Below are 11148 nucleotides of genomic sequence, written 5' to 3' on the forward strand. Positions count from 1 at the left end.
TTATATAGAAAACAGTTGTCAATGGTGCAATGTTAATGTTCAAAATTTCATGCATAAGACTTTTGAAATAAATAAATTACATATCAAATTTAAAATAATTTCATTGGAACTGGTTAGCCAACTAGAGAGCTAGGACATCGAATCTGAGGTACCTAACTTATGAACCTGGACCACTAATGAAAAAGCAACTGATACACCAGCTGTTAAACCATTGGGAGTGACACCCGATGACATCACATGACAGCGATCAATAGCGCTCTCAAATCATCATGCAGCCTCCAGGTGGTTAGTAATCCATAGCCTTCTCCTCTGCGTCAACTGCAAACAGCCTCACACTCCTTTTTATTGATTGCATATATTAATGGCGCTCTAATAGCTGAGGCTTGTTCTACTTCTACATAAATTATAAGTTGCTCTGAATTAATTCATCAACTTTTGTCTGACATGACTCTTAATCCTTTACCCAAAGATCCAGCAGGGTGACTCCTATCAGGCTCACTGTGTCTTTCAGTCAATGTTTACAAACAGCACATCATATTTACTGAACTACACCACGTGTGCACATGCTGCACACTTTGGATTACAAAAATACCACATAAATCACATCCACCGTCTCGTCAGTTGAGTTGATGTGATATGAGTTATTACCCTTCTCTCTGTCTGCTCAGGGATGAAATCATATTGTCAAACTCACTTATCTCCGTCTTCCAGTCTATACCAATCACGGTCGACGGCAGAACAACCAGCCAGTCTATTCCTGGAACTCAGAATGTCTCGTAGCATTACGCTAAGCATTTCCAGAGAAATCAAAGGCATTGCAGACACAAACCTATAATGTCACAAGCCTTGGCCAGAACATCCATTATGGTCTTGAAAGCCTTGAAGTTGTCCTGGAGTTGTGGTTGATTAAATCAATGCGAGACCCTGGGTGTCTGCGGCAGGAATGGCAGCAGCAGGGAAATCTGACACCAGCTCAGTCAATAGCCCAGTTTCCCCTACAGAGCCAAGGCACAGATAGACAGGGCTTTACATATTGTTTATGCCCCTCCCCCCAGAAAAAAACAGCATTTCTTTAATACCTTTACAGTAATAGGGGTGTACATTTCAATTCTGCCAACAGTGTTTTCAATTATGTGTGATAAATATTTCAAGCTCAGACAGAAAGCCTGAGTCAGTTCTCCTGGGAAAGGAGAAGGCTTCTGACAATCTAGCCTGTGGTTTAGTGAAGTGGTGGGTAAGGGCTGGACCCCATGCACTTAGATAATGAAATAGCTAGAAATTTAACTAATGGATGGAGTACAGAGTGGTGGAGGGACTGCTGCTGACACGGTCTATCAATGTAGACAAACAGTTGCTGGGATCCACATAGGGAAACTAATAGGAATGGGAATGAAAATTGTTTTCTCCAGAGGAAAGATAACAGGGACATAAGAAGAGCTAGAAGCCCACAGGGTATGAGGCACTGACAAGGGACAAGAGGAAAAATAAAGACTTTGCCAACACATGTAAAAGGTATTGATACTCAGCCATCTTAAAGTAAAACATTTTCTGAAATTATCATGATGGTAACCTAAGAGTTATTTTTCTTACAACGAAAGTTACTATGAGATGTTTTTTTTCCCTCCCAAATGTTCAAGCGGTCCTCATAGGAGAGAACGACCAGGCCAGTGGCCTCCAGGAGCATGGAGATGAATTCAATGTATGGCTCCACTCTAGATAAGACAATTTTCCAGTAGGCTGGTTCTTGTTTAGCTAATTTAATAGTCTGTTCTGTTCAATCACCACAGCAGTGTTGACAAATTAGACAAAGAAGATTAAAAATTTGGTTGTGACCATTTAGTCACATTTTGCAACCATTTTTAGAGAAATTTTGATGACGCTGTTTTGATTCATACCTTTATAATAAATAAATGTAGCAATATTAGAAATAAATGTGACATTTAAGGTTGGAATAATGCCCCTAGTTTCCCCAGTGTCGCCAAAGCACACAACACTAGTACAGTGGTATCAGTATTAGAGTTAAGACAGAATAAATATAAATATGTTACATTGCACGTCTATTCAAGTGATGTGCCTAAATTTTGTGCAGAAAGTTGTGGAGAAAGTTGGTCTGGAGCCCTGCTGGTGTTAAGTAGCAGGCCTGTTCTGACAGACTGTTGATACCACCAACAAGAAAAACATCTTAAGAATGAGTTCAGCTATGTTTACTGAATCTATGACCATGATTTTCCCCAGCTGTGCCTCCAAATGTTGGTATGTAGCTAAAGAGCATTGAGGATTTCTAATCATTAACCATCTGTGCACTCTCTCGGCTTTACTAACCACATCTAGCTGGTGTCAAAGTTCATTTTCCAATGTAATGATAGAGTTTGGGGAAAATTAGAGCCAGTATGTCATGTTCCACCTGTGTTTCTCAGATCACAGTCGAAATCAAGTCAAGTCTACGCTTGCAAAGAAAAGCAAAAGCAAAAAAGCATCTAGAGCAAAGAGAGAAAATAGGGGAGAGATAGAGGAGACCTTGGAGGTGACAAATCAATGACAGAGTTCCTCATCCTCAGATGTGGGTGGTGAACATGTCAACTCGCTCAATGCAGTCATAGATGCCAGAGAGTCGAGTGTCAGAGCAATGAAAAGACATGTCCACTATGACATCATCCATAGCTACAGTCATCACATGACATGGAGAGTACCACTTCCAACAAGTGTCCCTGCGTCTCTGCGCCTCTCTGTTAATTCAGTGGTTTATCTAAACAGTTCCTCACTTGACCATTAACCAGAGTGTGTTAGCCACCTCCACCCCTTTGTGTTGGGTGATATCAGGTGCTCCTTTGGGAGTGTGTCACCATGGTTTGGTCTCTCTCCCCCAGGGACAGGCCTGCCGGGAGAACGCGCGTCAGTGTGTTTGTTTGTGTGTGTTCCCCTCTGCCTGATGCTCCAAGCGGTGTTGTCCTCTGTAAACCTGGAGACAGACTGGACTGCGCTCATTCACTCAGAGCTGTACATTTCTCAGATACATGCAAATGTTGTTGCAAATGCAGTCAGGACAAATTGTCCCAATACTACAAACTCCACACATAACCCTCATGCTGGGGTGTGGGGAAGATATCGTGTTTCATTTTCTGTCGCACTCACTCTACAGTTGACTGACTCCACATGGGCCAAGCACACTTAGTGTGACTTATGGCAAGTATAGGCAGCACTTGACAATCATACAAAACAAGGCTGCTTTTCCAGGCTTCCTTGGCTACAGCTGATTAACATGCGATAAAGTGTTGTTGCATTATTTGACATTTAACAAAATCTGAAAGGTATGATAGTGTATAAACACAATCTGTCTGTATAACAGCACAATCAGACATTTTATACTTTTCTGAGGCCCTGCAAGACCAACAAAAGGTGCGTGTGGGAGGGTGTGTGTGTGTGTGCATGTGTATGGCAGAGGGCAGGGAATCAAGGTGAGAGGTATATGTGTTTTGTGTATGATGAATGAATGTACATGTATCTTGTTTGTGCACCATTCAAGGATAGTAAGCATCATACATAATATATCAAGGCATTATTCTATATGTTTGTTGGTAAGAGACTGTATGCAAAACCTCAATGTGGAAAGCATGAAATTAGACTATTATTATCATTGGGAGTGTTAGGTAGAGCTACAGCCTCGTTCTTTCTGTTCATCATGTGAAAGAACACAAAGAAATGTGGGGAAAAAATTGAGACATCAACTATGCCTAGTTTGAAAGCAACCTAACTCTTTCACTTGCTGTGTATTTTTGGCATTCTTCTCACATCTGAGCCAAGGGAGTTGCTGCAAAACTACACGATGTGCCTACACAAAAATAAAAAGCTCGTTGTTGCTGCTGACTGTGTGGAGAACAGAGTGAGTCTTCCTCAACTTGAGTGTTTTGAGTGCCAAGTTCAGGTTTTTTTCTATTTTTCCATTTTAAGCACTCCCGTGACTGGTCGAGAAAGCTTCAGACCTACTTCAGTAGTGAAAGTAACCAATGTACTAAGTGAAGTGTCACCACAGTGGCCGTCTCTGACCAGACATCACTTTAAGAAGTGCTGTAAATAAGAGCTCAAAATAAAAATGTGATTTTCCCCACAAGGGGGAACGTATGTTGACTTGAGAGATACGGAAGTCAGGCATTTTCACATGAATATTCAATACTCACACCCACAGATCACCAAACTGTGTCCACTCAAAGTCTTCAGCCTCATTATTTACTTGTTAGTAAATCTTCTGTCATGCACAAATACTCGCATGAAATGTTTTACATGACTACAGAGACAAAGTAATCACAAACATCTTTGCCCACTTAAGTCGAATTTGGAGTTTAACGGTAAGAAAAAAAAAAAAGAAAAAACACTCAAAGAAGCAGTAGTTTAATATGTCAGTTAAAGCAAACCCTTTACATGAAAGTAACATCATGCAACTGGCAACTTCTTTTGGCTGCAATCATGACATTATAAAAGCAGTGAAACTTTGAGTCAGCTAGTGACCATGTTAACATGTCACATGGTGGAGCCTCTGACAGTGGTGTGAATGTGTGATAATGGAGACTTGGGCTGTAGTGTTGCTCAACAACATCCTTCCTCTTGAGATTTAAGACTCTGCTAAGTCACACTTTCTTCAGCTACAGCGATCATGAACATCTAGCTCAACAAAACAGTGCTCTACACACTGATACAATTAAACACTGAATGAGTCATTTAGAGATTACCATTATGAACAAATCTATCATCCTACTGCGCATGTCCACAGTGGAAATAGCTGTAGCTGTCTCCAGTGCTGTAAGGGAGGCTAAATGAAGAACTGACCTTCATCACTACTTCTTCTTAACATCTGCCAAGTTTTACTTTCATTCTCCCATGTAGGGCCTGACAAGGACATACACATGAGCCTGTGAGACTGTTAGTTTACGTCGAGTGTTTATTCAAGCTATTCAAACGTGAACAGCGTAAGTTTTATTTAGTTAATGTAAAGATTTTTAAATGAGATGAGTGTCGTTAAGGTTCACCAATAAATCTGTTCAGGCTCCTCACTTGTGGAACGACCTGCTGGAAGAGATCAGGGGAGCTAACACATTTAAGTCACTTTTAAAAACTCACCACTTTAGACCTGCTTTCTATTGGTTTTACTTTGTATTTTTTACTAATTTCACTCTGTGGCTTGTCATCTTTGCATTTTATCATATTTCACAACTCTTTACTTATTCTCTTTTTGTATGTACAGTGACCTGTAACCTGTTTAGAAAAGCCCTATATAAATAAATGTATTATTATCATCATTATTGTTCTTATCATTAATGTCCCTCAACCTCTGTGACACGTGAAAAACACCAGCAGAGCACATTTATGCATGGGCACAGTGATCCTAGAATCCATTAAAGCTCACTTCACACATGCAGTTACTCAGAGGCTCACAGAAAAAGTGTGATTCAAATTATGAAACATCAGTGCAACAAACAGCGAAGGATGAGTAACAGAGAGAACTGTAATTATATCATTATCAAAAACAGAGGACAGCATTGAAAACTGAAAACAGTTCAAGTGATGATGTTCAAATAATGTTCACATCCTCGCACAGACTCTGTGTCTCACAAAGTCAGTCAGTGTGTGGACAACTAAGTCAAGTACAAATCTCTATGTGGGACTTGCCCGCTCTAACAGTGTGCAGTAGAATAGCAGTGTGTATTAACACTGCCAGTCAAAAGTATTGTTTCCCTAAGGCAAACCACTGTCAAATAAGTGCAAATATCTTCTAAACAGAAAACAGAAAGCAGGAAGATGTTAAAAGTTATTTAGAAACGGTGACGACATTTTCATTGGAAAGTTGGTTATCTGATTCATGCCTGTAGGTGACGTCATGTCTTAGTTCTATAATTAGTAGCACAATGTAACATTTATCAGGTCCCAAAGATATTGTGCCTTCAGACACTTTTCCCTTTTCTAGATGTCACAATAATGTTTTTTCATTTCAATAGAAATGACACTTTGTTGAGACATCTTTCCTGGACCAAATACTGACCAGGCTACCATGAAATATGAATATTAATCATCTCCACGGGATGATTTACGATGACTTTGGTGACCCCCTGACAGTCCCACCCACTGAAAACCTGAATGCTCCTTGCAGTCCGCCATAGCCAAATGGCCAACACTAGTTCTAGTAATGTTGAAGATACAAGCAAATCATGCAAAACACATCTGTTGTGTGTGTGTGTGTGTGTGTGTGTGTGTGTGTTATTTTTCTGGGGTCTCCTCTCTTAACAGGGGCTGTTAATGGCACAAGCTCAAGGATGAGCTGTCTGAGAAGCTTGGAAGCTGTAAGTTTTGCTGAGTTTTATGATGTTTTGTTGTTTATTTGGCAGGTAAGCCTGTTGAACTTGACGTTAGCATATTGCTTACCTAATGTGGCTTTTGTAGCAGAGACTAGGCTTTGTAGATGGCTAATGATGACTAATCAGAGCAGGCTGGGCTTTTCCAGGAGGGGGGCCTTGAGCAACTAAAACGAAACATTTAGAAAGACGCTGAAAAGAGCAATTTTCAATTTGCACAATATGAAAAAAATGATGTGTTTTTCTAATATTACAATATGTAAACATAGTCTAGTAGAAATACAACTACAATACGAACTTCAAATTGAACTTCATGACTCCTCCTCATCCCAGCACATAGCAATCCAAAGTGCTTGCAAGATTCATACAAAACTACATGTTGCTTATGAAAATGAATTTTCTTTCCCGTTTCCAAATTGAACAAACCAATGACGCCTATCCGTCATGACAAACTGAGTTGTTAGACAATGCTGTATATGGAAGACCAGAAAGGAGTGTGAAAGAGGTCTCCAGTACAGTCTATGGGCCACCAGCCAGCTGGCCCATTTAACAAGACCTTTACAAGAAAAAACAAAACCTTTGATGGCAGCAATGAAATGAAATCCTCCTGATGAACTTCACACAAACAATTTCAAAAGGTGGACAACATGTTTGGTTTGGCTTCACTGTTGCTGTGTGTGTGAGTAGGATACAAACTGATCACGACTGAGCAGACAGTCATTGTGCCTCTGAGGGCGTGGGACAGTGTGTGAGTTTCAGTGGTGTTTGTGTGCTTCGCAACAGTCAGAGCAACAGTCGAAAACTGCCCCCTCAATTTTCACATCCAACCACAATACCTTGATGACTTTCTAAACAAAACATTGTTTCTTTACATATCCCACTAGCCAGCTTTGGCTGATAATGGCACTTTGATGCCTCAAACAAATCAATAGCTCCATTTCAAAGCTATTAGAAGGCAGTAATTCAAGCTCACTATTTGTTTGAGAGGGACCTTGGCTTCAAGCGAATCATTCCACAGACACTTTAAAGCATTGCGCCACTTTCCAAGAGTCTGCGTGTACAAACCTGTATATCAGCAAGCTACTATGCAAACCCTCAGCTGTGTTCCCAGTTCAACACTTCCTCCCAATCCTCGAGATGTGACCTACATAACTAATGTTTATGCCATGTGTGTGTTCATAAAACAAGGTAAAGCTACCCTGTTGTGTTTCTCTGTCTGTGTGAGTGCTCCAATGTGTCACCCAACACGGCTAACTCGAGGGTTTTGTCAGAGACATCCTTGTGAACTGGACCAGCCTGGCTGTTAAAACTGAGACAGACAAAGTAGTGTACTCTCACTCAGTGCCACAAATCAACAGCAGTGCTAGACAGAACATGAAGAAAGACATTTTGTCCCCTCCTGGATCTTGCAAGAAATGCAGAGGAACAAAAAAAAAAAAAAAGAGCTGTTTGTGTGTCGTGATGAATGTAAATGGTCTACTCTCTGCACAACTGAGAGCTTTATAGCAAGGCCAGAATATCCCCAGAAGTCCTTTTAAGGTTTATGAGTCTCTAGGTTTCCAGGCATTTCCGGAGTGTCCAAATATTTTCAGATAATGTATCATGCACTGTGAATAAAGGCTGGCACGAGTGTGCAGGAAAAACATTCCATCAGCCTGGCGAACAGCTTGATACTCCTGTTACTGAAGTGGGTTGTTGCAAAAAAGGCACAATGCTTTCTGGGTGTGTTATCATGTAGCAGATGAAAAATGATAAGATCATGGAGGGAAAACCCCTAGGCAGAAGTGATGACAGGATATGATTGTGACAGAATGGAAGCAAATGCAAGTGGACCAGCCAAATGGTTTACAAACTCCTAATTATTACAACATTGAAGAAACTGAAACCTCTGAGCAGATACATTCTCTGTTACTGCGCTTTAACTTCTGTCAAAAGAGGCAGAAATCAATCTATTCAATCCGCTTCGCAGTTTGCAGGTGGCTGTCTGGAAATCCAAAAGGGCCATGAAGATCAACACTCACTGGTAAACTACTAGAGAAATCTACTCCCATTTAACACCAGGTTTAACAACACACATCTTTTTTTGTTTGAGGCATCAAAGTGCTACCTTTGTGTCACAGAGGGGACATTTGATGATGATTTGCATTCGGTCACAGTTTTCCTTTACATTGCTTGTTAAGTCAGTCACAGGTGCGCCGGTGATGCAAACAGCATGCCAGCTCAACCACGCAGATGTAACGGTTGCATAGTTGGATGTTGTAAAACATACACCCCTGCCTTCTATAATTAAAGATTTCCTCTTTTTCTGAATTTCCTTCACAGCTGCAGCAAGTTAGTATGACACACTAATATATACTGCAGTGGAAATCATCATGCAGTAATACTCCATTATTCACCGCATGTAGGACAGAGTCTCCCCAGTCTAACTCAAAGGCTGGCAGCTTTTGTTGAAAATTGAGACAAAAACGCCTTTTGACGCCATATCACACACACCACTTGAGTGTGGAGGCAAAGGGGGAATGACACAATCTATGAGTAGCGTAGCTCTTTTGAGTGTCCTTAGTGAGTGTGTGTTTGAGCGAGTGGGAGAATGAATGTGATCGGAGCAGAGGGAAAGGTTAGCAGAGAAGTTGTAAGTCTGGCAGGAAATGTATACTATAGGATAGAGTTTACTTGGCAAGACCAAAGTAAAGTTCCAAATCTCATTTTGTTTTCAAGAATTATTTAGAGACTTTCACAACGTCTCGTTCTCTGACAGGTTTGGTCGACATTTTAATTGGTGATGACTACAATTTATTTTATTCTTGTTTTCAGTCACCTTCAACAACAATGTTGAGATGTAGACGTACATGAGTTCTAAAAATGATTCCAAAACACAGATATGGGGGATGTGCTTTAAGCAGAATTATTAGCATTTCTCATGTAAAATAGCACAAGTAGCACTAAAATAGTATACTATGACAGTATAGTGCAAGTACAACAGTTTAATGGAGAGTGCTGACAGGGCAGTGTGATCAAAGACACACAGCCTAATTGTTAATTAACATTATGTTACTCTTGAAAAGCTGTACCCTGATAAGGAAGTGTATTGTTGAAACTGATCTGTGCACAGTAAAACTGCCTTTCTCTTTTTTTTCCTTTCCTGCCGTGTATCTGTTATGTTACAGGATGGATGTGTTTAATGGAAATGTGTGGCTAGCACCTTCAGTCTTCCCCCTCGATGAGCTTGTCAACTAAAATAAAAGACTACTCCCCCGCCTATTATTACTCTAAAACAAAAACCTAATGGGTTACACTTGACTTCATGTTTTTATGATGCGATTTTGAAGACAAAAACTGCAGTAAAACTATGCCACCCACCTCTATGAGGACCTACAACACTTAAGTTGATCATATGTTAATGGGACACATACATACATGTCACCAGTGGCTGAAAACGTACTCTGTTTTGGTCACTGTAGATTGGACCACTGTCTCTACACAAATACAACCCATCACTCAGCCCACAGTGCGGAGTAACACTGACCTACATTTGGCCACTGTTCAGAAATTAACTGACAGCTCCATTAATGTAATGAATTTGATAAAAGGGCTGTTGCCATGTTTTTACATGGAGGACTCGTGGACATCAGATGAGGTTTGAGGTTTGAAATTCATTACTCTTGCTTCACTTTTTCACATATCCTCATCTCCATATGTATATAATTCCATATTTCATTTTATATTTCATTCTATTTTATTGTATCCTATCTTATATTATTGCTTTTATCTTATATTATTGCTTTCTTTGCTGAGCTGACCGTTTCTCTCACCCTCTACATTTCATTGTACCGTTGACCCCGTGTTAACCTGCATATGACAAATAAAGTGAAAACTTGCACTTGAAACTTGAGCCTCCTCCTTCAGACCCTCTGAGAAAAAGCTAGTGGACACAAACTGGTGACAGGATTATGAAACTCTCCAGGAGGAGGAGGAGGAGGAGGAGGAGAGGTGACCGAGAGGAGCACGGCTGTCACTAATTCATTTTAAAACATGCAGGACGTTTCTCAAAACAGCTACTTAATGACTTTTAATGTGGGAAACCAACACAGATGCGGTTTATTGTTCCTGTCAGAGCTCACGTGTTGCGTTAAATGTCAGTTTCGGTGACGGTAATTCCCGGTTCAACTCCAGCCAAACACCACTAGTGAGCACTCCCTCCTACTTTATCTGAAAAACAAATGGGAGGGTGTCACAAAAGACGAATATGTCGGCACATGGCGGCTGTGGTTAGTTAACTTTAAGGAGAAAACAGAGGGGAACTAGAGATGAATTACGGGTAGAGTAACAAAGGGCTTGTCGAGGCATGCTGTCAGCGGCTTGGCTAACGTTGGACAGAAACGACCGTTGTAAGGTTAACTCTCATTAGCGCTGCTATTTATCCTCTTTTATGTTCACACACCTACCAGCGGAACTCCTTTTATACAAAGTACAAACCACAAACTAAGGATACTCGGTGATTTCCAGATATTCAATGTCTGTTTTCATTTTAAACATTTAAAAAACGGCCGTAGTCCGGAACATATAAAGTTAACTTTTAGCTTCTAGCGGTGTGAAGAGTTTCTTTGCACTCACCTCCAAGAAGAAAAGGCCGGGGTTTTATTCATTAGCAGAGGCTGTTTGTGTGAGAAACACCAGGCTACTGCGGGCTGCTGTCTGCCAGTGTGTCTCCACTTCCCTCTTCGGCTCCTCCAACATCCTTCAGTGCAGCTCCACGGAGCGCCAGGGGGCGGAGCCTCTACTCCGTGCCCGCAGAGGAGGAGAGCTG

General features: G+C 40.9%; 1 protein-coding gene across 3 annotated transcripts in view; it reads right to left on the reverse strand.

Annotated features, from left to right (window-relative positions):
* LOC139225604 (inactive rhomboid protein 2-like) overlaps positions 1-11059 on the reverse strand; it is a 35166-nt gene extending 24107 nt beyond the window's left edge. For 2 of the 3 annotated variants that reach the window (XM_070856390.1, XM_070856388.1), the window contains exon 1: positions 10956-11059. The gene's annotated coding sequence lies outside the window, so the exon portion shown is untranslated. Of the gene's footprint in view, positions 1-829; positions 973-10955 lie in introns of those variants that run through there. The other variant, XM_070856389.1, reaches the window with a different exon arrangement.
* Between the last annotated feature and the right edge of the window lie 89 nt (positions 11060-11148).

Source organism: Pempheris klunzingeri, chromosome 3, assembly GCF_042242105.1.
Source record: "Pempheris klunzingeri isolate RE-2024b chromosome 3, fPemKlu1.hap1, whole genome shotgun sequence".
Taxonomy (NCBI): Eukaryota; Metazoa; Chordata; class Actinopteri; order Acropomatiformes; family Pempheridae; genus Pempheris; species Pempheris klunzingeri.